At 37.9% G+C, this 24,285-nt stretch overlaps 1 protein-coding gene across 1 annotated transcript in view; it reads left to right on the top strand.

Annotated features, from left to right (window-relative positions):
- CLCA4 (chloride channel accessory 4) overlaps nt 1-24,285 on the top strand; it is a 580,176-nt gene that overhangs the window by 10,137 nt on the left and 545,754 nt on the right. The window lies entirely within an intron of this gene.

Genomic DNA, 24,285 nt, shown 5'->3' with positions numbered 1-24,285 from the left:
CTTCATTAATGTTGGCATTTAACTTGTGCAACCCTTTTCTTCTTTTTCTTCAATTTTTTTTAGTGTTGTTGTCTCACTTACCAAATTCTTCCTAGCATTATGTGGCCAAATTATTTGAGTTTTGGTTTTGCTATCAGATATTCTAGTGACTTTCTTAATGCACAGTGTTACTTGTAGTCTAACTTTCACAAACATGTTATGACATAAGTTATAGGGAAAACTGTAGCATTGAAAGTACAGAATTCTATTGACAACATTATTTATTTATTTAAGGTCTGAGGAAGCAACCAGGACAGGTTGTGAAAGTGCTTACCCTTATAATAAAGTTTCTGTGGAATCTCATTTGGACTTTATTTGGATTTGAGATCCTTTGTGGTGGTTCAGTGTTTGAAACATATTTTTGTTTTTGATAAGAAATTAAGGTGCACTATCACAAGTAAGCAGGATGGAGGGGATCCTTTGAAATGTTAACTAAAATGATACAGGATCCAAACAAGGGCTCAGACAGATATATGCTGACAGAATTTAATATGTTGACAATCTATGAATAGATGGATTGGGTACATGCTAGACATTTTCTGGTCACTCACAGAAACCCCAAAATATTAATAAAGTAATACATTTTCAAAAAATACACGTGGAAAAACAAATGACCACACTTTAATGATAATAAAAGAGAGAGAGAGGTGTCTAGGTTATATTGTACCCTTGGTAGTTTTGCAGATTATGTTTTTCACTGTTACTGGCTGGTGGTTTATGAGCCACTTCTTTGGATAAAGTCATGAAGCAGTTCTCTTTAAGTGCAGAAGAATGCACTTATGAACAAGTAATTGCCAAATACCACAGATAAAATAGCTAAAAAGATCAAAAGGTTATCTAGCTGACAAGGTAAAGGCTAGAGTGGATGGGGGGGGGGGGGGGGCAAGCAGGCATATGTGATGTAACTCCATAACTTTACTAGTGTTGCTTTTGGTGTGAAAACTCTTGAATATGTCTGTGCCTGATAAGACAAATGACATTGTTGTAAGGAGTGCTATAAATTATTTCTGAAAGGAGCTTCAAAGAGGTTAATGTGTCACATCAGGACTAGAAAGATCTTTGTTATCCAGATAAGTGAAATGACTAAAAAGAAACCTTTTAGAACACTAGCCTATAAAATAAAAACATAAGTGCACACATATCAGTGAATGTAGTTAACAAGTATGCAAGCAGGCATTAATAAAGGATAGAACTCAAGTTAATTTGCATGCCAAAGAAAATAATGACAAATGGCAGAGGAATAGTTTGAATTCTTTGTAGAAACTGCTTATTTCACAGACATTGTCCTCCCAATGACATTCCAGATTGTGTAATCTCACAAACAACAAATTCTAGTTTTATGAGTTTTACAAGAATGGCAGTTGACAGAACTAGTTGAGGCACTTTTGTTACACATTGTGGGCAGGACTTAGAAAAGTCTCTTACATGAGCAAATAATGGCCAAATACCACAGATGAAATAGCACAATGTTGTCATTCATTAAATAATTATGCAGTAGCAGCAACACAGTGAGACACAGTCAGAATAAGAAGGGAATTTACTGGTGAAAACATATCAGACTGCATAGTTATTGTTAATGTGCTCTACTGATCATGCAAACTGAGCCGATGACCCCAGTAGCATACATATAATGTGTTTGCAACAATGCGTGTTCACATGTCCAATGATGCAATGCTAATGAACACAGCTGATGATTGTACAGCAAAGTCCTTACTATTTTTATATTATGGATTGGAAAAATAAAGGGTGCATGTGACAGGTAGAAAGAGGAAAGAGTGAGCAGAGAAACACAAAGAAGGGTAAGGGGAAAGGAAGACTGACATGAGAGGAAACAAGGGTGTATGTACTTGTGTGTGTGTAAATATATATATATATATATATATATATATATATATATATATATATATAAACCAACACGTAGCCTGTGTAGAATTGTTGAGCACACATATGCAATTAAAAACAAGAATTCTCTTAATATTTGTTCAGAAAAACACTTGCATGAAAAAAAGTGCTTGCTGTTTTGAATCATATAACAAAAATATAAGAGTGGAAGTATGGATTGTGAACTTGATTACATCCAATACAAATGGCATATGATTTTCGATTTCACAGGCTGTCATGGACTTAACTTTGTAGTAATTATAAATATTGTCTCAAGAGAAGAAGAAAGTGCAGTTGTGTAAGTTGCACTTTACCATAAAGGTAGATATTCAAATTCCTCATTGCTGCAGTAGCCTTTAGCCCTTGGGGTCGTATCCTGCCCAGAATATAACAATTGGCCTGTGTACAAAAAGCTCCTACTTCTTCTGTACCTAAACGCTGACTGGTGATTAGCTAGCTCCTTGGATAGAAATTAGAGTATATTCTTGCCCAAACAAGAAGAGAAAGCTTGCTTATTTTGAAATTGCAAAAAGATATAGACATATAACTTTTTATCCCAGTAACTAACTACATACAGTAGCAGAGAGGATGAAGGGTGTGTGCTGCTATTGCAGCAGTGAAGAATTCAAGCATCTACTGTTATGGTAAGTGCAACTTAAATAACTGTACTGTGCTCTTCATTCTCACAGCTGCAGTAGCCATTGACTATTTGGGTTGATTACAAAATGCTAATCCAGCCTAGAAGAAGGAAGCACCCCAGGAAAATATTCTTAACAAAGCCGGTCCTGACTTGCAAAAGGAATCTATCATGCAATCCTTTGTAAAAGTATGTACAAAGAACCATATAGTGGCATCTGGAATGCTTCTAGAGTCCACCCCTTTCTGATATCCATCAAAAACAATATAAGAATGTGCCTTTTTCCTACCTGGAAATGTTTTACCATGGTGGGAATAACAAGAAAAGATATAGTAAGGAGCAACCAATTAGTATTATTTGAAATGACACTACAAACCTCACAACTATATAGCTTTCCCAAAGGAAAGAGTAATGAAATGGTAATACCAGAGTTGCAAAAGCATAACCAGAGTATATAGAATCTATTCTCCCTGTCAAATGCTGAAAGAATGAGGAAGCTAAATGGCTAGATTCAAAGTACATATTGAAAGCAATAAGGGTATATATGAGGAATCTTTTCTACAGATAACCCTGGATGCATGGAAAAGCAAAAGGGTTAACCCACCACGAATGATTGCAAACTGAATACTCTAAGCAAAAGAGTTAAGCCACCACAAATGATTGCAAACTGAATACTCTGTTGCAGATGTCAGTGCAATAGTCTACCAACAAACAGCCAAAATAACTGATTCAAACATTGACAGAAATAAATTTCCTGGCAAAAAGTAACATTCTCATTAAGTGTCCACTAAATAACTGGCAACATAACATATCAACAGAAAAAATCTCTTTGTAGAGCAGCTTGAACAAAACCTGAAATGAAAAGCAGGATCCATGGGTTGACATGGTAAAACAGTTGATAAATAATGCTTGCCAAAGGAGTAAACATGCTATAAATGTTTTGAGAATCAGATGTAATAATCCCAGATAAGGCCCTGTTTTGTGAGGCATACACATATAAATCTTCTCCACTGATTAACGTAAGATTCCCTGTAACATACAATTTCCTATTAGCAGGGATTATTTCCCTCCTTTAGTGCCTGCTACACATCCTCATGATAAAAGGTGCCTAAAAGGTATTAGAATTGAATCATACCCATTGTCAGTATCAACTCCCCTCCCCCTTTATGTGAGTAGATCCAATCTGTGAAGAAGCTTGTCATAATTGCCCCTGGGCAATTCCATTAGAAGGGAGAACCAATAATGCCTGGGCTAAAAGGGCGTCACCACAATAATTTTTGGAGAGTCCTTCTAAAGCTTCAGAAAGACCTAAAATATCAGAGGAAATGGTAAAAATGTATACAGGGATATTTCTAACCACAGGAATGAAAATGCATCTGTTTTTCAGGCCTGCCTGCGTGCAAAGAGTCATGGTAGAGAATTAACTTAGGTGTCTGTTTTGAATGGAGGTGAACAGATCTATTTGATGAGTTCCCCACAAATGGATCCATTCTTGGAAGAATGTTTCCATTTGTTTAGGGGATGTCTAGGTCCTGATCAGCTTTTCTGCCACACTGCATTTTGCTTTGATGATATGTATGATGCTTACAGTATTATACAATGCTGTAGAGCTAGCTCCCTAGCTATTATGGCCTGCCTACACACAGGGGGTAAAACCTAATGCCCCCTGTTTGGTTAGTTATCACATTACAGTGGTATTGACTGTAATCACCTGTAATATTCCCAACAACAAGCATGGATAACAGAAAAACAACTCTTTGACATTTATATACTTTGGTCTTTTTGAACTGTCTCACAGGCCTCTCACACTTACTCTCAAAGAAATTGATCCCCAAGCAAAATCGAAAGTGCAGTATTGTCTCTACCATTACAGTCCTTTCAAGATAAAGGTGAAAAATTTGAATCTGGAACTATTATAGAATGAGAATGTTGAGTCCACTTTTTTTTATTTTTTTAACACTGAATTTTACTCATGTATAACCTGGCAAGAGGAATAATGAGAATCATAGAAGCCACAAACCCTGGAATCCTGAAATATTTTCTGGCTGAAGTTTCAGACTGATTGGAGAAGATGAGGAAAGTTTCAAAATACAAAATCATCATTTCTTGTGTTAGGAAAACCTTTGACAAGATGTGTCTAGAAGGCAGTCTAAAAACACAACCCTGTGTGTAGGAATCAAGGAAGATTTCTGAACATTTATCTGGAAACTACGATTAGTAAGGAATGAAATCACCCATGTGAGGGACTCCTGAAATCTGGCAAAAGACTCTGCAAAGATCAGTAAGTCATCTAAATAAGGAAAATGTGAATTCTTTGCCTTCTGCAATAAGATATCACTGGAGGTAGACATTTTGTAAACACCCTAGGACCTGTAGCTGACTCAAAGGGTGATGCAGAGAAATGATAGCTTGACTCTGACATAGAATCAAAAACATTTTCTGAGGCCTGTGGCTTTGAGACTGTGATAATAAACATCTTTTAGGTCTAATGCTGCCATAAAATTCAGAAGAGGAATGATTGATAAAAGACTCTGAAGGGTTATCATTTTGAATTTTGGTAGTTTTGCAAACTGGTTGAGAAAGGAACAATCTAGAACTGGTCTCCAGGAAAGGTCATTCTTTGAAACCAGAAATATTCTGGAGTAGAAGCCTTCCTCTGTTTGGTGTAAAGGCACTAGGGTAAGCATGAGTTGAAGAACCTTAGGAAAAAACTCAGTTTGGTTTGGGGTGGGGGAGTGTAGGGAGGAAATCCCATTAAAGGCGATAAGTGTATCCAGTACCAACTGTGATCCTCCTGAACCAGTATTCACACCCAAGAGTCAGCAAAAATCTGTTGCCAAAGTGAAAGACTGAGAGCTACTTTACAGGACTTACTTAGAGATTTAGTGACAGGAGGGAAGGATAGGGGGAGGGGGAAGGGATGCTGGTATTATCATTCTGAAGGCATAGTCTCTCCTTTTATTTGAAATTATCCTTGTTTTTTATTGTTCCCTTCCTGTCACGTCTTGTTTGTTTCATGTTTGACAGAAGATGGCAGGGACTGATTATTTTGTGTTAAAAAAAAAATTAAGGATTTATAAGATGTGTGAGGCTTGAAAATGCTTAGTATCTCCCTGAATTGAATCCCCTCTGTCATCAAACTGTTTGAGATCCTGAGAAGCAGCAGAGCCAAACAAAACCTCATTGTCTAAAGTTCAGTGTAAAATCTGAATTTAAAAAAAAAACTTGAGTACATATCCAGGCATATATTCTCAAAACAGTAGCAGTAATAGTGGCCCTAGATACAGTATCTACACAATCTTACACACTGTTAAATCATGTTTAAACACCAGAGACAGGCTAGAAACTGTAGGACTCGGACAGTCATATGTTATGAAGGAAGTGCGGCAGAACAATCCCACAAGCTATCAACACCTGAAAGAATAAACAGGTAGTAGGAAATTTTCTTATGAAATAAGTTTAATACCTTATCTTCTTGTCCACAAGGTAAGAACTGATATTAATAAGTGTTCTGCTGTTTTTGGAGACTGAAGGTTGAAGGTCAGGATTATTGCAGGCGACATTTAACATAACCCCCAATGCTGACAGACTTGGAGAAATTAGCATTTCCATAAGATAAATCCAGTTGCAGCATATCCAGATATTCTCAGTTTAGGAGGAACATCCACTTGATTCCACAAGAATACATCATTCATCTTGGAACTAGTCTTAGGAAAGAAAAGCACCTCTAATGGAGTTGGAGAGGGCAGAGATCCTCTGAATCAGAGTACAGATCTTGAAGATCTGTGTCTGCCTATGTCAGAATACCCTGACATATTTTCCTCAAGAATATATTGACCTATTTAGTCTGCTGGTAAACCTCCCACCAAGGTAAGAAAATTATCCTTATGAATAGACAAAATATCTTTGTTTGAGCAGTATGTAACTTTTGGGGCTTTTTTTTAGGGACATCCCTGGAAGGAGACTGACTGAGAGGTGACACTTCAAATGTCTCTATCACTGGCCCCTCTGACAAGAACCACCTGGTGAAACTCCCAGACCTAGTAAAGATGGTTTTGTCATGTGTGGATTGGATACTGGAATAACTGCAAATGATGTGGATAACCCCAAGTCCATAGTGGCAGAAAAAAAACACACTAGAGGAGCCCTGAGAAACCAGTGAGTAGTATGAGGAACAATAAATGACCAATGCCTGAGCACATGGTATTCCATTGCCTTTTTTCTGTTTAGGTACTGCTTGAGAATAAACAACAGGACCATTGTAAGAATCCATGCTGTTGCCAAGAAAGAAGCCTGATTGCCAGTAAGTTCTGGAAAGAGTCAGCTGGAAAATAAGTTGTCAGACAAGTGTGCACAACTGACACACATGGTTACACTTCCCCAAATGTTCCCTCAAAATTCAAAAGTAAAATCACAAGAAATACACAAAAACTCTATGAGAACTCTGGAGTCCCTTTCACAAAAAATGAAAACAAGAAATGAAAGCACATTGTCATGAAGTATACGCAAGCACCAAACATAAAATACATTTCTAGCCCTGAAGTACACTCCCTGATTGCTTAAACCAAGCAAAGTGTCTCAAGCAGTAAAATAATGATGGTAAGCTATCACAGTGTACACAACCACCAAAACACTCAAACACCATCTGAAGTAAACATAAACACTTCCTGGTCTTTAAGCCCTTTCACTTCAGCTGAAGTGTGTTAAAAGTAGTTAATTTTTCTCATAAAATACCTCAAATATTTAGTAAGCTGTCTAAAAAGATAGGTTTGGGTGCCAAGTCCTTCTGAGCTTTCCTGTTGCTGAATAAATGTGGTCCTGTGTGGGCTTTCAAGGATTGATGGTCGACTTGTGCTGTTACATTGCTGGGCAGATACGTTCTTTTTGAGGAAAAACCTTCCACATTTAATTATTATTGTTTAAAACTACTTTCCTGGTAAAGAAATTTGTTTTGGACTAGGAGATTTTGCTTTAACTGACTGTCACAAGATTTTGCTGTACTTTAAACAAGAGTCCACTTTTTTCCTCTCAGTTTAAAACTTGTTAAATACGTTCTAAAACTTTTTTTTCTGTTAAGAAACCATGATTATTTTACTTTTGGGGGTTGGCAAAGTGTAATAAAGTTCTTTTTACTGTGTTTGTAATAAGAAAATTTAACTTTTTTTGAATATGAGACATTTAGTTTCCCAGGGAACGAGGCATCACTTTTGTGTTGATAATGAAACAAACTACTGGTACCATGGTCAGTCCTTCTTCCAACTAAAAAAAGAAAAAGTGAAGCGTGACAACCGTGCCCTGACCCAGCAATCAAGGAGCCTCAATCCTCACCACTAACACCAGGGGAGGGCATCTCATATAAGAGGAAAGGATAACAAATGCACACAGTAAAGTACAATTTCCCTTAAGTGCACACAGAGATTACAGTCAGTCTGGGGCTGGTTGCTTCCTTGGTCCCCAATAAGACTCCCCAGTGGCCCAGCTATAAGCTTTAGATCTCAGCCTAGCTGGCAAGCTAACCTCCAGTACCCTCTCTGTCCCACCAGTGCTTCGTGTCCCTGCCCAGGCAGCTGACACACCACACACACTTTGAGATAAGTATTTATACAACTTCACAGACACTCCTGGGAAAGGCTGACACAGATTCTCCAGCTGTGCCCCTTTACCCAGACTATATGGTAGCAATTTCTACCACCACCAGCTAATACTTATCAGCTAACCAAAGGCCCTTAAAAGGGTGTCCAGTTATTACTGTGCAATATTATTATTATCCAGTTGGTAATGTGAATATTCAGTCTAAGGCTTATTAGAGTGGTTTCTTACAATACACTCTATAAATATGTAATGTACTCTAGAGCTTACGTATCTCTACACAAACCAGCCACAGGTAAAGGTTTTTAAAAATATTTAATAATAAATAATTAAAAACACAAGACAATTCTACTACACCACAGTGATATCTAAGAGTTCAGAGATCACACAGAAACTTAAAGCAATACAGTAGGAAAGTTCTGCTATAACAGAAAAACACTTGTCTAACTTTCTTCTAAGTTCCTAGCTATTTCTACAAGAAAACATATTTCTAAGACACTACTTACATAAGACAACAGGCAGAGTGCTGATAAGTGGGATATCAAGATCAAAATGCTCCACAGTCTCTATCTGAACAATAGTGTTTACACTCACTAACACACATCTTTGCTAGGCCCTCCCAAATTACATCATTTTGACACTTAGGTTTTCCCAGTATACACATTACATCATTTTGACACTTAGTCTGGAGTTCCTAGGCAAAAAGGCTACATTATTTAGCAATCTAACACCTGCTCAGGAAACTACAACGATAAAAGACAGTTCACATGTACACTCTAGCAATTATTCCTTAAGTTAAGGCAATAGAAAATGTGTTCAGCCAGCCACTTTGGCACCACTATTTAGATAATTGTAACTTCAAAGGACATTTGAAATGCTTGGCTTAGTTTTCCTTACAGCAGATGGCAATGTTGCTACAATCTTGAAGTTCACATTTTACAGTGTTTTCCTTCATTTTAGAACACAAGCCTGTATTTTACATTTATATATACAAATGATAGAATTATGTATCAAATTCTATTTGACTAGGCTGGCAGACTTTGATCCTTGGCACTGCTCTCACACTCCTCCTCCTCCTATTCTTGATCACCATCACAAGCTACCTATCTATGTCAAGCAAAGTTCTTCATTAGCACTCTTCAAGAAAAATCTTGATGAGTGTATGGACACTGGACAGCGGCACAAGAAAATAACTTTCTTGTGTGGCATAAGCTATGGTACCTTGCTGGCTAGGCTTATGTAGGCCCTTGGGCCGATAGCCTAGTACCTACTTATGAACCTGTGAACCAACAACATCCTACAGGCCACCATTCTATGCTGCCTAAATACACTTTCCCCTGTCACCACTTTGCAGTCTTCAATCTCCTTCAGACTGGCCCTCCTGCATAGGATACAATCCACCTGTGTGTATCTTCCCCCACTCTGGTATGTTACCCTATGCTCCTCCCTCTTCTTAAAATATGTATTCACCACAGCCATGTCCATACTTTTCACAAAATCCACTACCATCTAACCTGCATTCCTCTCCTTAACACCATACCTACCCATCACTTCCTCATCCCTTCTGTTCCCTTCACCAACATCCCAATTGAAATGTGCTCCAATCACCAGTCTCTCACCCTTGGGTAAACTCACCACCACTTCATCCAACTCACTCCAAAATTTTTCTTTCTCATCCATCGCACACTCAACTTGCAGAGCATATGCACTAACAAAATTCATCATTACACCATCAATTTCCAGCTTCATAAACATCACTCTATCCATCACTCTTTTCACCTCCAAAACACTCTTGGCATACTGTTCCTTCAAGATAACCCCTACCCCATTTCTCCTCCCATTCACACATGATAGAACAATTTGAACCCACCTCCAATACACCTGGTCTTACTCCCCTTCCATCTGGTCTCTTGTGCGCACAATATATCAGCCTTCCTTCTCTCCATCATATCACTTAGCTCTCTCCCTATGCCAGTCATACTGCCAACATTCAAAGTTCCTATCATCACTTCCACACCCCTAACCTTCCTCCTCTCTTCCTGCCTTCGGGCATGCCTTTCCCCTCTTCTCCTTTGGCCAACAGTAGCCCAATTTCCACCAGCACCCTGTAACAGTACTGGTGGCAGTCGTTGTTAACCTGAGCCTTGACCAATCCAGTATGGAAATCTATACTGTTGTCCACATATGTCTTTTGGCAAAAGGCTTACACCTGTTGCCATTCCTGATGCAACCCTCCTCATTTATCTGGGCACGACTGGCATGAAGAAATGCACTGGCTTGTGCATCCCCAGTGGTTGGGTTCAACACCAACATTCATATTCATTACCCTTTCAAATTCCAGTTCTGGATGTGTCAGAAGAGAAATCACTTGATGTAGACATCATATACCATTAAATCCAGGTATCCCATTCTCACCTCCTGCCCTAGTCAGTCTAAGAGATGCTTCGGACCTTGCTTGTGGAGCAGTGTCATGAGGGATAAAAGTGTAAGGTATCCAAGGCAACAAGGACAGACACAACCACATAAATATAAAAGAGATGCTTGCATGAAAGTGAGTGTGTGCATGTGTGTGTGTGTGTGTGTGTGTGTGTGTGTGTGTGTGTGTGTGTGTGTGTGTGTGTGTGTGTGTGTGTGTGTGTGTGTTTCTGCATGCTAGAGAAAGAGAGAGAGAGAGATAGCGATCAAGCAGTAGATGCAAGTTATTTAAAATTAAGTGGTATGCATTCCTCTCACCCTGTTAGCACAAGAAATGCAGACAAAGCCTAAAATAATGTGGGGCAAAGGCTCAAAGAGACATATTTCAAATATTGCTATAATGCTATTAGAAAGTTGGTGTTATAGGATTTATGTTTAATATCCTTCAGAAAATGCATTTAAGTCTAAAACCCTAATATAATTCATTATTTAGTGACTTCAACTCCAGTTTGGGAGCAAACCCAAATTTCATGAGGAAGACATGAAAAAAAATAAAGCAAAAAATATGGACATTTTGCGAAAATCTGTACATTTGAGAGGTATGGGTATGAAACTTGTAATGGCTTGCATTATTAACTTAGCACCACCCTGTGTTTGTAAAGGTACTTGTGTGCGTGTGTGTGTGTGTGTGTGTGGTTCCCTATCAGAAGCCTGAAACACTATAAGCCTGAAAATCAAAATCCTGAAACCAAAAGCCTGAAAATTCAGAATCCTGAAAACTCAAAATCCTGAAAACTCAAAATCCTGAAACTCAAAATCCCGAAAACACAAATAATGCTAATATGCCAATACAAAGACACTAATATCTACCAACTGACCTTGACCCTAACCCTAACCCTAAGGTCCGTCACTATCGCACACTCACCTGACCCGCGCCCTAACCCTAACTCACTTAAACCGCCCCTAACCCTAATTTCTGTCACTATTGCATACATGCCTAACCTGCGCCCTAACCCTAACTCACTTAAACCACCCCTAACCCTAACATAAAACCAACCGCACACTTACCTGAACCCAACGCATGACCTAACACCACAGGGCTAACAATAGCAAAGCCACAATGACATCAGTATGTCTATTTTGTGTTTTCAGGATTTTGAGTTTCAGGATTTTGGGCTTTCAGGATTTTGAGTTTTCAGGATTCTGAATTTTCAGGCTTTTGGTTTCAGGATTTTGATTTTCAGGCTTATAGTGTTTCAGGCTTCTGATAGGGAACAGTGTGTGTGTATGTGTGTGTGTGTGTCAGTCAGAGAGAAAGAGAGAGAGAGAAGGTACATAGACGTTAGATACTTAACCAAACATATTTTGGATATAAAGTACTTCCCCCAGCAACGGTTAATATACAACAGTATATACAACAGTGCTGTAGATACTAGTAAAAAACTACGATCACTCATAAAATCATCCAAGGCCAACTTTGAAAGAAAAATCGCCAAGGACTCAAAAGACAATCACAAGGCCTTCTTTAGCTATGTCAGAAACCTGGGTGGAAACTCCCAGATATGCTCAGAATTAGTCCAAAATGATACAAAAATCATTGAACCCACAGACATTGCCAACATACTGGCAGACAGGTTCAGTGCAAATGTCTCCCCTCCCTCTCCCCCAAAAGGAGAAATATCTATACCAGCAGAGTGTAGCCTCCCAAACATCTCAGATGCCCAGGTGAGAGCTGCTCTCTCTAAAGCTAAAAACACAGCATCAATGGGACTGGATGGTGTCCCCGGCTGTGTGCTACATGAACTCAATGAGGAACTAAACCCGCACATAAGGCTGCTGTTTAATCTCAGCCTTACCACAGGATACATACCCAAAGAGTGGCGTACGGCAACTGTGGTCCCACTCCACAAAGGCGGTGCCTCTACGGACCCTGGTAATTACCGCCCCATAAGCTTAACAAGCCTGGTCTGCAAAGCTATGGAGAGGATCATAATGGAACTCATAAATAAAGACATTGGGGACCTACAGACGTTGGATCCTACCCAATTCGGCTTTGTAAAGGGCAGATCATGCCTCTTAAACTTGGTCAACTTTTTTGAGACAGTCACCAAGGCCATTGATGGGGTAAAGGCAGTTCACACAGCCTACCTTGACCTTGCTAAAGGTTTCGACACAATACCCCACTCGGGTATCATAGAAAAGCTCACCAACTTAAATGTAAACCCATATGTCACAAGATGGGTTGCAAACTGGCTCAAGGACAGAACCTACAGGGTTAGAGTTGCTGGTGCCATGTCAGACTCCAAGCCGGTCACAAGCGGTGTCCCACAGGGCTCAGTCCTGGGCCCCCTCTTGTTCAGCATCTATTTTTCAGAAGTGCAGGCAAATATAGGAGGATTGTGGCTGACAAAGTTTGCAGATGACTGCAAACTGGATGCCATAGTTGAGAATCCATCAGACACAGATATCCTCCAGAGAGGTCTCATAGAAACGGATAACTGGTGCCAGAGCCATGTCTTAAAGCTAAACACCAAAAAATGTATAGTCATACCCTTTGGGAAAAACAAGGTAACCCCTAATTACCACATAGGTGGTAATCCATTAAGCACGGAAGAGGTTATCAGAGACCTAGGGACCCAAGTAGACAGTAACCTCTCTTTCGACACTCACATTGCCAAAGTGATTAGGAGGACCTTCTACATTGCCCACCTGATCATGAAGGGATTCACATCCAGATCAAGGGAGGTCATTGTTCCCCTGTACTCTTCATTTATTCAACCAATGATTGAGTACAATGCCCCATTCGGAATGTATCTTACCCGACACCTGCAGCAATTGGAAAGACCCCAAAAGTTCCTCACCAAAAGGATAAAGGGGCTCAAAAATATGTCATATGCTGCCGGACTAAAGAAACTCCAGCTCTATTCAGTCGCATACCGTCTGCTCAGAGGTGATCTGTGCCTGACATACAAGGCCATGTCCAACCCGGAATTAATGGACATGCTCCACCTCAAAAAATCCAAATCCTCCAGAGCCATGAGAGCAAGAGACTTAAACCTCAACACGGATATAAATAGGACGTGCTGGAAGGACAGATTCATTACCCAGAGACTCCCTATGCTATGGAACAGAATCCCAGTCCATGTGAGGCAGAGCTCCTCACTGGCTCTATTCAAGAGGAATCTTGACCAGTGGATGGGAGATCGTAGGTTTACCCCGGGGATCATCTCTGTATCACTACTAGACAGAGGCACAGCTAACTAATGGGTATAGTATTCTTCAACCTAAGGGGTGGTGAAAGCCACACACACTCTGGCTAGGCTTATAAATGCCCTAGGGCAGATAGCCTAGTATAAACCTATGAACCTATGAACAGCAAGTCTGAAACATTAGGCATTGGAACTATTTTACATCAAAAATATAAAAAAACAATATATATATATATATATATATATATATATATATATATATATTAAAAAAAATATAAAAACAAAAACAAACAATTACAAAACAATTTAACAGATAGCCCATTTTGTAAGCACAATAATGCCCTCCAGGATATATGTTATTGTGGAAATAATGCCCTTCCTAGGGTGTAGATGCCCTCCGCTAGCAGGATTGGTCCTGAGAACACCTATGGGTGGGAGTTATTTCCACAATAAGACACACTTTGTTGGGAATTATTGCTTGCATGTCACTCTACAGGCATCCTACTTTCTGTCAGGGCAAAACTCAGACAAGCAGAGCAAGACAAAGGTTGACCCTTGTGAATGGAAACTAGATCAGGGAATCTTCCAAGAACTGATCCTTCTGTGGGGAGTTCCTCAGTAGACTAGTTTGCCTCCGCTCCAAACAATCAGCTGACAAAATTCTGCTCCAGATCTCCATGAAAGAAGGCCTGGAAGATAGATGCTTTTTCTTTTCTTTTTTTTTTTGGCAGGAATGATCCTGTATAGTTTTCTACTCTTTTCACTGACATCCATGGTACTTCTGAAGATTCAGAAGGAAATCCCTAATATCATTGTGGTGACGGTATTCTGGTATGAGTACCAGTGGTTCTCCTTTCTTTTAGAGTGGACCAGTTGCAATTACCAAAAGCTCCCTCAGAGAATGGATCTACTTTTACAAGAACAAGGTGTTTGATACATCCCAACACCAAACAACTTCAATTATCTGTCTGGTTGATGGGGTCTTAATTCTATTTAGGCACCCATTTGCTGAGGACGTGCAGGTGGTACTTACAGATTCAATAAAGCCTGCTACTAAAAAATTATACATAAATGGAAAATGTTTTCTAGTTGGTGTCAGTGACATAATTAGCACCCATTCAGGACTGGCATTTCTGTGGTTTTACAATATTTATATGAATTACTGTCCAATGGCCTTTCTTACTTCTCTATCAAGGTTAATTTCTTGGCCAGTTCAAAATGTCAGCCCATGGATTCCCCTCTTTTGATACAGTCCCATGCCAAAGTGCTTTTGAAAAGGATGTTACATAAGAGATTTCAATGACTTGGTGCTCAAACCTGCCTTTTTGGACAGCTCAAGCCATCTAATGGTTTGCATATGTGCAAGCTTTGGAAGGTGTCCAGCTGTTATATCATTGAGAGGATATAACCCACATTGTTCAGGCTACTGCAGCAGTGATTATTCGAACATCAACTGTTATTGTAAGTTTTCTTACTCGACTGTACTTTGTCTACACTCTGCTGCTGATTTCCCTCCAAGTCAGAGTGTAGGTGTGGGAGGGAGCTTGAGCTTTTTGAAGATTGGCCAGCAACATGTTGTATCCTGGGCAGGATTCAACCCATAGAGCTAAAAGCTACTGCAGCAGTGAGAATGATGAAAAATATCAGTTTTAACAGTTTATTTTATTTTTACACATTGTGTTGAAAATATGATGTAATTTGTCATGTGACTTTTTTACTGCGTATTTACATGGATTTTAAAAGTTGTGTTATTTAAGTCTGATGAAGTCTCAGTACAAAACTGTCTTAGTAAGAGATGAAGGCAGTAACTTAATTGTAGATTTTTGTGCAATCATTTTTTTCTGGGTCTTTTGTATTCTTCGCTTCTTTTTGGACATTTTGGATCTTGTAAATTTTTATGTGGAGTTTGGGATTAATTTCCGATTGCTTGTGAGTAGAGAACACAGCACCATTAAGTATACTTTGCCCATATTATGTACCAATAAGTACTACTGATGCATGTAGAAAAAAAATATGTAGAATATCCATCAAGTGAAGAGTGAACTCCATGCCCTACTGTGTGCAGTTCTACTATATTTAGTTAATTTTTTTAACTGATACATCCTACTGAAAAGTACACACACACACACACACTCACACACACACACACACACACACACACACACAAATGTTTGTTATCAATGCAGGGCACAGACTGTGGAGTACTGTGTGCCCGGCTGCTCAGGGGACTGGGGTTCACAGATTCACAGGTGTTTAGTAAGCTAACGACCACAAGGGCCTTTTTAAGCCTAGCCATGCATCCCAAATCTCTGACAAGCAGATCTGAACTAGTGTTTTGTGGACAGCTGACATTTGCAGTATACTGAAAAGACTCAAGACGCCATGTATCTCCAAGATTTATGAAATAAATCTCATGTCATGGATTTCATAGATATTCCAAGGTCATTGAGTCGTAGCATTATTTATGACACCTCCTTCCTCTAGGATGGCCATACCAGTCAATCCCAGAGTGAATTTATATATGTCCTTTGAGTCATCTAAGTTATACTAAAAGAAAGACACTGACTCGCACTGCTAAACATGCAGGAGAACGATTTTTTTCCAGAGGTTTGGGATAGATTGTGTTAAAAACCTGTTCCTCCACCATGTTTTTTATCTGCTGGTGAAGATTTTGCTCCTTCATTCTAGTCTTGATGTAGTCATTAGACTTGGAAAGATACAGGAGGTCCAGGGCAACTGTGTCTTTAATGGTGAAACAAGTAAGACAGAACTTTCCCTTCAAAATTTTGTAAGACACTGAATAAGTGGATAGAGCTTCCAGCCTCTATTGAGAGCTCAGGGAATTTAGGCCTGTAATGTTTTTAGTTAAGAACCGTTGAGGTCTTTCTAATTGCTTCCTATGTTTAGTGGAACACATCCCAAGGGCATTGTACAGTAACTGATCTGATCAATTGTGAGTATAAGGGAACTATTACCTAATTAGACTTTCAAAATATTAATTTTCTAATTAACTGAGCTAAATAGAACAATTTCCTGACTAACATTGTCACATGATGGTCAAATGGAAGAGAATTATCAATGCATGTTCCTAGTTTCCTGTCTATATTTTTATTTTGTAGTGATCTATACAGCATATTAAAGAGAGGGCTTGTCCACCCAAACTCATGGTACTGCCCTCTTTAACATTTTGTTTGAGACCATATATTTGTAAACAGAAAGTTTACTAGGGAGAGTTCATGCTGGAGAGTTTGGGTGTCAAAGGATGTCTTGCAGTCATCTGCAAACTTTGTTAGCCAGACGCCTTAGCTTTCTGCTTGGAGATGCGAGAAGTAAAAGCCAAAAAGGACAGGTCTTAGCATTGAGCCCTGAGGGACACTGATGGCCCTTTCATATATTCTGATTGGGGTATCTGCAACTCCCACTGTGTGGATTCTGTCTTTCAATCAGTTTATTATCCATTTTATCACATACATATAGATGTTTAATTTATTCACCTTCTTTATGATGCCAGTATGGTGAATGGTAATGTAGACCTTGGCCAAGGCAAGATATGCAATGTGTTTCACATGGCCACCTTCTACAGACTTTATAATCCTTTCAATGAAGTTTACCAGATTCAGTAGACAGGACCTATTGTTCATAAAGCCAGACTGTTAAGGGGTCAGGTTACTTAAGATTCTTGAAATAATACTTAATGAAGTTAGTTATAATGTGTTCCATGACTTTCCAAATGAGGCTTGTAAGAATGGTAGGCCGTAAATACCTAGGCTGATTGTAAGTTCATCCTTATGGAGGACATCACAACTGTAGTGGTCCATTCATCAGAGGTGGAACAAGTAGTTTAGTTATTTTATTTTATTTGTAATGGTTTGCTAGGGTAGAATGCTGATCTCCATGGACCTTTTTCAGACTCAGCCCAGCAGCACATATCTAGTTAAGGGACTTGCACACAGGCAATGGAGGCTGAGGGAATGAAACTCTTCTATACAACTGTTGGACAATCTTAATCTAATCTAATCTTAATATTAATTGAAGTTAATCTTAGGTTAAACTATTTAAAGAGTGGGACTTCTAGGCATGTTTAATGCTGTTATTTAAGGATCCAGGAGTATTATCAGGTCCCTTTGAAGAAGTATTTTTGCCTTTGATAGCATTTTCAGCAAATAAGCCTTAGAGTTAATTGGCGGAGTAAAGGAGCCAGGTCTTTTAGGGCTTTGGATAGAAGTACAGGGGTGAAACTGGCACTTAATTTGTTTACAAGGATGCTGGCAATGTCTTACTCGGTCATTATAGGAAGTATAATTTTGAAGAAGTTCAGAATTCATTCATTTAGTTCAATACTAAAACATTTCTGTTACTGCTGTTGTCCATAGTGGTAGATTTGGAGTATTTTTGCACAGGGTGACTCTTTTAGGTAGGTATGCATGAGGTAGTTGAGTGGCCTGACTTTTGCTGAGACTTAATATTCTTATTTCTAGGAGGCTTTGGGAGAGTTTTTTTACAGCCTCATTTTGGCATGATTAGTGAAAGATTATAGAAGAGCTCTGTGATACTCACAGGAGAAGGGTTTAGATGAGAGGGAGGCCTCTAGATTAGTTATGTATTTACAGCACTCACAGATGGAATTACTACTGTTGAGAATGTCATTATATGGTGAGCATAAGTTAGTCAGTACACTGTCTTAAAAGACCTAATGCTAAAACGTTGGCAACAGAAGTAAAACCATCCTTCTGACTTATCATATTGCCCAGTGCTTAGGTTTTTAATTGAATGAAATAAACACAGCATAGGGTTATGTAATTATGATGGAATACAATACAAGGTATAGAATGCTCTCTAGCAATTGTAGTCTTCTCCCAGATGTTACAAATTTTAAAAGTAAAATGGCAAAAAGGGGATAATATTTCCCGGTATTGAACTATATACTAAGCAGGCAGTAAGATATAAAAGAGAGGTAACTCAAACTTTAGTAGTACAAGAGGAAGAATCTCCCACTTTGATCTCCAAGTGCTCACTACAGTAAGCAGATGAGGTAAAACTGGGAGGAGCTTCCAAAGACATTTTATAGTAACGTGATCTTCTAGTGCTCACTACAATATGCAGATGAGGTAAAACTGGGAGGGGCTTCCAAAGACATATTATAGTGAAGTCAGGCATCTCAGACGCCACAAAGTAAAACAGCAGCATGGATGAGCCAGGTGGAGGATCATTATTCTGAATTACTGGAAACTAGTGGGAGGGTAATAAATGCATTTAAATGATGTAAAGGGAGTCAGTTCACAACTGATAATTTTGTGATTACTGGCAAAAGCAATGAAAGAGGAAAGGAAGGGCATTTTGTGGTCATACTAATGTAAGGGGCAGACAACAAGGGAACACTGGCACAAAAATAACAACAAGGTAATAGGGTAGAAATTTCTCAGCCACAATTATTTAAAGAACAAAACAATGCAGTTACAGTTAAGATACTTTACAGACAGTTCCAGCAACAGAAATAGTAGAAAAATCATTTGCAATATAATATCTACTTTCCTGGTGTAGAAATACACAGAAAAATCATCACTTTAAGTTTGAATTTCAGAGATGGTCTAACCACAAGGGACACAAAACATGCTTGTCTGTTTTATAAATAACAATTACATAAAATAAAATAGACAAGGGGGCCAACCAGTAAACAGTTTTTCAAAAGACAGAGAAATCTAGATATTTAGAAAATGATAGCAACAAACCTCCTCTCACAAGCATTATAATTAGTATGAATCTGTTTATGAATAGTACTAATGATATTTCTGTGTACCAGAACTGACCCAGCATGCCTTTTAAAACCAAGGCAAATTGTATCTGTTGATCAATATTGTAATTCTTTAGGCAAAAATAATGATGGATAAAAGTCAGACTGACATCTGGTGATGTCTTCCCTTTATTTCAAAGCAAGAAAGACTGTATTTAGTTCTGTGCCTATTAGTCCTAAGGAAATAATAAAACAAAGCAATGACAAATTTTAAATTAATAGCAGCCCTGGACTAGACAACGTGACCAAAAGCAGAAGTACAAAGGTTCTTAGATCCATAGGATTGACTGTCAAGCTTATTAATCTATGGACCTTCAAGACACTTCACTGCCATAACCTCATGTTGACCTTTCTACTTCCCATGCACATATCAAGACTACTATTTAAGTAAGATAATGACTAACATTTTGCGACTGTAAGAGAAGCGTATTCCATATCTTGGAAGATATTGCATAATGTATCTAACATATGTTTTCTAAAATTATTTATTTTTAGTACTAGCATTGCCTTGTCTGAGCTTGTTAGCTTCCCTAGTGCTGCACTCCAGATAGTCTTTCAAATAGAAATAACCAGACATTGCCTTACAGATTAGGCAGCCACCTCTGCATAAACCAATAGCAGCAAAATGTAATGACAGTTCTTCAAATCTTTTGACTAGTTTAAGTTTTCCAGCCCTATGATTTTTCTAGTAAGGAATCACTATAGATTTTTTCGATCTTCTGTGTAGCTTGTTTGAAGGGTACAGGACACAGTACTGCATTCAAAAATAGGACAAATCAGAAGTTAAAAGTAGTACAAAGATCTCAATGAAATGAGCAGACGTTGTTTAGAATTAAATAGCTGCACTATATGCTTTTTCTTCTTTGGTAGATAAACAAACTGGTTAGAGTTTAAACTATTGTGTAGTATTGTTAGGAGATTTTTTAATGATGATACAATTTGTTCATAGTTTGACCATTGATTTTGTAGTTATATATATTTTTTCTTTTTGTCAAATCTCATGATGCCTACATTTACCAGTGTTAAAATGAAGTCATTAATATTGCACCAGGTGTGTTGCCAACTTTTATAGAAGTAATTATGTCACTCTGTTTCAGTTGTCATCATAGTTAAGCATCTATAGCCCATTTATTTAGTTTTATATCTCAGAAAGATAGTCCAAAACGAAATGGTAAAAACTGGTAACCATTGCTGGAATAGACACATAGATACTCCCCTTGACTTGTTGTGGCATCTTGTTGCTTTTCACTGTTTTCATACTGAATTACAAATTGAAATTTAATAGCTTTATTTGTCCATTATTCATGTTTGTAGAACCACATGAAAGCTTTAGCCTGGTTTTGTTAATCAGTATGCACTGTCTTCTTGAAGTTGTGTTGTTACCTCTTCAAAGAATGGCAAAGAGACCAAAAGTCACAATGTCCCCTTGACAGTTCCATATTAATCCATATCTAGTAGAGGCAGGTTGCACTTTGTCATCGTTCCATTACAACTCTCACCATAATTTTACATAAAACATTGGTTAGACTGATGGGTTTAAAATTGGTTGGGTCTTATGTGACCCCCCCTATGAATATGTCAGGGATCTGTCCACATGCTTGCATTTTTGTTTAACATGACAGATGGGGGTTCAGTTGCAGACTTTATACTATCTGTAGTTATGTAAGGAATGTTACCCCTAGTTTCTATAACACTGTGACACATTTTTGTAATCCCTTCAAAAGTTGCACAAAGCTTATTTGCAAGTATACGCACTATATCCTGTGAGAAAAGTGATTACTTCATTGCTTATTGCTAACATGATGCCCTTTCAGATTTCTCAAGTTAGTACTTACTACTGCTTTCAGCCTTTGAGCTCACAGTTCGTTAAAGAAAATTTGATAAGAAAAGTAAAAGGTTTCTGCACTTTATTTAAGCTAGAAAGGTTTTATGACTAGGGTAATTTTTGAAAACCTAAATAGTATCAATGCTTTCTGTTGTGTATCAGGTAATTCTCCACAAATACATTATGTTGGTGTACCTGTATATTTATGTCTTGCCAAATGAGCTCATGACTGTGAGAGCAAGTAATGCCATAGAACTCAGTGTCAGCATCCTATGCAGATGTAATTGGATCATTCCTTATAGTCCCACAGATTGCTTTTATAAATATGTAATTTATTTTATTTCAGTTTCCATTGGTAGAGTACAGTAAGGATGATTTATTTAGGATTGAGCAATGCTGTTTGTTAAAGATGATGATATTATGATCTGGATTAGTTACCAAGGATATAATCCTAGGATGGAAAGGGAAAAACCCTAGGGTCATCAATATTGATATCCCTCAGGATTCTCTCTCTTTCTTTTTTATTTATTTTTTTTTTTGCTTCAGTGGGTTGGTCACCCTATTTTGTTGCTAGATTAAGTATAACAAGAAAAAAGTGTTTCTTTTGCGTGTAAAGATTAGTGGCATAGAATTGTGTCATTTATGAGATGTTGGCTTCAGATATGGGCAATAATAAAGAAGGGTCTATTTTTGAGGAGCAGACAGAATATGAAGGGCACATATTGATTTTGAACCTCAACCAAGTGAAGATAGTAATCAGTTAATATTGATAAGGTTATATTAAACATACTTGGAATGTTTTCTAGAGGCAGTGAGGTAGCAGATGGAAATGTCTCTTGGACTTCATTGTTATGCTAAGCAACCTGAGATGTCCATAGATGATTATAAAGACTTCCTGGAAGGGCAATATGACTCCATAATACCATTTCGGAAATGAGTAGTTGATATACAAAATAAACCCACTAAACTAAGCAGTAAAATAGTTTATATTGCATAGAAATTGGTTGTAATGGAAGATAAAGCAAGACAGCAAAATGTTTGAGTGGAATATTGGAAGAGGTGAAATGATTTGACTGCTTGAGGTTTTTGAAAATTGTGATTGCACAATGGACAGGATTTTCCAGGAGACTACTAGATATTAACAAAGTGGATAGACTGCCAGCATTGGTGGCTGATACGACTGGTTAATTGTGAATGATTTGGGTTAAGTTTGTGACTTGGTACATGAAATAGCAGGGTCTGTCTCAGTTGTGGTTACCTGGTAAGAGAAAGATGGTTGATGGAGGAACAGTGTTTGTAGATTATGCTTTCTAAAAGACAGTAATGCAGCAAAATGCATAGTTGTTAGCTACCATAGAGGGTGTCAGTGGTTCATAGATTATTACTAGTCTAATCAATAAACCCACATGAGAATCAAACACTGCACTTTGTGTATGTAAGGCAAATATCTTAACCATTATGCCAACCTCCCTGTCAGCTTACTCTCTGGAGCAAGTTAAGTCGTTTTTCAGGGATTCTGAAAGAGCATTTTAATTGGGATGTAACAACTTACCTCAGCTCAGTTAGAGACGGAGAGTATACACTAGTTGCTTTAGCCAACTGATTATGAGAACAAAGGGATTCTTATTATGAGAAACACAGTTTCCTCATAATTTGCTTAACATTTGTGAAAGAGGCATTCAGTTTTCTACAGGCTACATGGAAGCTAGTTTTGATGCCTTAGTTCGACATTTTTATATAGTGTATACTTCCTTTGTTTCTCTTTTAGCAAGTTGCTGATACATCTGTTTCACAAATTATGAGTAAGCACAAAAGGAATGAAGCATCTGGTTATTTTTCAGCTGCTCAATATGGAGGAACGTTGTGATTCAAAGTTGTAGCAAAGCAAAGTATCAAAATTGTAATAAAAAAGACTATATGTGAGACACACTTGTACTAAAAAACAAATTAATGACAAAATCAACCAGTTTGACTCCACATCGAATAGAATTACAACACATGTTTAATAAATTGAGGATTTTCATCCTTAAAAACAGTAATAAATGGATTTGTTTCGAAACTGTAATTTTTCCAACCAATAATTAGGATTATATTCTGAATTTAAATAACTGAAGGTGAAATTATAATGAACAATGAGTGATTTTTTTGGCTCTGTTAGAAAAAAAAAAGATGTAAAATGAAAATAAATATGGTAAGAATTACGCAGTGTACAAATAGGAGCTTTCTTGTAAATGCAGTTGAGATAATTAATGATCAACTGGTCCAAATTATTATTACATGCTGAAAAATGCATTAGATGAGAAAATTACATAAGGAAATTATATCTAAAAATTCCTCCTCAATGAATGAACAGCCAGCACCAACCCACCAATCTGTGTGTGGGTAATTAAAGTCAGCTAATAAAATGATGTTGCTTTTATTTTCTAGAAATAATGTTATTTGCTGTTCCTGATTAAGTCGGGTATCCATTAACAGTTAGATTTATACATTGTCTGCACTGCCGAGATTCCAGGGTAATCATGAGGATCTCTATTTTTTGTTGTAAATGGCTAATCTGACCAAATTTTAATCATGTAAAAAATGACAATGCTATCGACTGAAGTGCTAATTCTTAGAAACTCAAAATTTTGAAATCTGGGAATATTAATTCTATTACACTGCCAGACTTTGGTAATAACCAGAATGTTGAAGTCATATAAATGAGCAAGAACTTGAAGCTTGGCTGCTTTCTTTTCAGATGTCTAGCATTTGCAAAATAAACCTTTAAAAGGTTATTTGCTCCCTAGGTGTTGTACTGATATCACTTGATTTATTGACAGATATAAAATTTTCTTTGCAATGACTAAAAGATAGTTCAGATGGAGTCCACAGAGGAAATAAATTCAGGATGCTGCAATAA

This window comes from Protopterus annectens, chromosome 10.part0 (assembly GCF_019279795.1).
Source record: "Protopterus annectens isolate FY-2018-M chromosome 10.part0, PAN1.0, whole genome shotgun sequence".
Classification (NCBI taxonomy): Eukaryota; Metazoa; Chordata; order Ceratodontiformes; family Protopteridae; genus Protopterus; species Protopterus annectens.
The sequence above is the reverse complement of the archived record's forward strand: the minus strand, read 5'-3'. Positions and strand labels throughout refer to the sequence as shown.